This window comes from Frankliniella occidentalis, unplaced genomic scaffold (assembly GCF_000697945.3).
Source record: "Frankliniella occidentalis isolate FOCC.00 unplaced genomic scaffold, Focc_3.1 Scaffold54, whole genome shotgun sequence".
In the NCBI taxonomy this organism is placed as follows: domain Eukaryota; kingdom Metazoa; phylum Arthropoda; class Insecta; order Thysanoptera; family Thripidae; genus Frankliniella; species Frankliniella occidentalis.
Window position 1 is genome coordinate 99,460 of NW_026267184.1, and position 2,422 is coordinate 101,881.

General features: G+C 52.3%; 1 long non-coding RNA gene across 2 annotated transcripts in view; it reads left to right on the plus strand.

Moving 5' to 3' along the window:
* Window positions 1–1,036: 1,036 nt before the first annotated feature.
* The window catches only part of LOC113217040 (uncharacterized), a 34,026-nt gene continuing 32,640 nt past the window's right edge, over window positions 1,037–2,422 (plus strand). For both annotated transcript variants that reach the window (XR_008011152.1, XR_008011153.1), the window contains exons 1-2: window positions 1,037–1,261; window positions 1,353–1,405. This is a non-coding gene — a long non-coding RNA (uncharacterized LOC113217040). The remainder of the gene's footprint in view (window positions 1,262–1,352; window positions 1,406–2,422) is intronic.

A 2,422-nucleotide genomic window follows, 5' to 3' on the forward strand; every position in this document is an offset into this window, starting at 1 on the left:
GGCTTTAGCTGAAGCCTGGGAGAAAATCGACGGCACGGGACCTCCTCCTCGTGCTTCTCCAGTCACCCCTCCTCGGCGACAACCACCACCGGGCGCAGACGATGAGTTGTTTGTGTTCTATGTCGCCGCCGACGTGCCTCTCCCCGCTCTCGCGTTTGCTCTCGAACTCGAGTCGGCTCGCGGGGCGGGCTTCGCGTTGGCTGACCGGCCGGACTTGTCCCGGCCCGGCTTTGTGACAATTGCGGGGGAGGAGTCTGCCGCTTTGCGGCTGGCCGAACGAGGACTTCCATTCGACGTACTGGGGGCCATCCCGGTACGTGTCCTTCTCTCCAACGGACTGCCTGTGTCCGTGGGTCGTTATGTCTCGCGGGACACCACTTCACTGTGCGACGACTCGCCGGGTCCGGCGGCGCCCCCGAGGCCGCCCCCGCCCGGCCCTGTTGTCAACATTGCCCCACACTGGCCCCCGACTCCGCAGGCCTCTCCTGTGAAGGCCCGGAGACGGCGTCGCCGGCGACCCAAGCGGATCGACGACGACTACCGCCAGTGCTTCAAGTGCCAGGGCTTCTCGCACCTGGCTGCAGACTGTCAGGCACAACAAGCAACGTGTCGAGTCTGCGGGGCAGCCCACCGTTCCTCCGAGTGCACCGCCAAGGCGGCGCCATTGTGTGTCAACTGTGAGGGCCCACACCCTTCGTCATCCCTTCGCTGTCCGCAACGTCCTCGCCCCCCGCCTGGACCGCGGACGGCCCCTCCAGGAGCAGGGCGGTCACGTGCACGGCCAGGACCGCCCCTCCTCTACCACCTCGCCGCTGTGTTGCGCCTCCTGATGGCGGGCTCGCAGCGGCCTTCTCGGGGACCTCGTCGGCCGCCCCGGAAACCCCCGTCTACTGGCCTTGCCCGAAGCCCCACTGGGGCACGGGCGTAAGTGGCCCTCACCGTAGGCCGGTGGTGCGTTCGATTCTCGCGCGCCCCGGCCCACCGCCGCCTCGCGCTTCGCGCGGGCGACCCCTCGGCTGCCCCCTCCAGGCGTCGAGGCAGATATCATGGAGGGTCACGGACTGACGTCCTACCCAAGTAACGGGTGATACAGTTCATGTGAACTTCTGAACGTCTTAACCCTCTTTGAACTTGAACTTGAACTTGAGCCTGGCGCAGGCAGTATCTAGGAGGAAAAAAAAAAAAAAAAGAAGATTACTACTACTACTACTCCTTGGGTCTCGGACGTGGGCGGCTGCCGGTGATTTAACGGCGAATACAGGTAATTTAGACGATTTAACGGGTTTTCTCGTTCGGATCACTAAATCTCCGAGTCTTACATTATGACGGTCCCCTTCTTTAATTTCTTTCAGAAAATTCGAGAGGTGCGTAGGTATCGTTCATATCTTCACACCGAAAAATGGAGGTATTTTGGAAAATCTATGTAAGGGAGGGTGGGGCTACTTGAGCCACTTTTCTTTTCTCCCTCCCCACACCTAAATGGTGAACCCGAGGAAACTCATACAAGGGCCGTGCGAAAGGTCTTTCATTTAGTAACACATTGGTGACCTTGAATATTTTTTATCTGAACGCGTTATTCGGATTTTAGATTTTTTGTAAATTTTGCAGATGGCTCATGGTACCCCACTATAGGGGTACCATGAGCCACCTAGGGGGCACCATGAGCCATCACATTTATAGCTCTAAATGATGTGAATTTGCATAGCTTTTAAATCCAAATGTGTTAAGTTTGACAACCTTAACAGTATACAAGCAAAGAATACTTGAAATCAGCACCAGGCTGCTGATCATGAAAATGCTTTTGTTGCATAGAACTTGAGCAAAATAATATAACTTTTTAACATGAACTTTTTTTTTTGCATACTATATGCTCTTTGGGGGGATTTCGAAATATGAAGTTCAACACAAAATTTGACGTGGAGGGGTAAGAATCAAATATATACCGAGTTTGAGCCGAATCAGGAATTTCCACCAACCCAAGTCTCCTTTAAACAAGATGGCAAAACTTACGAAAGGTGTTCAAGGTTGCATCCAATAGTCTAAAATTTAAATAAAACTGAAAAAGGAAGTTCCTCTAACGTTTTTGTTGAAAAATATCAAGAAAAGTCATGGCTCATGGTACCCCACAAAAACTGGCTCATAGTGCCCCATAGGTAACTCTCTTGATCGGGCGACTCTAGGAGGTACAGAGCACTGTTCAAAAAATAAATCGACACTGGGAAATACTCCTGAATGTCATTAAAATCCAACAGTGAAAAGAGTTCCAGGCTAAATTAAAAAGTGCGCCGTACAAAAAAAAAATTACTGCTCATTGCTTTCACTCAATTTCCTTCAAAGTTGTACCTTCAAAATTCACTACGCCACCATTTACACGTTGTCAACAATAGCGCTATGAGCCTTTCTGAAAAAGTTCGCATGGTGA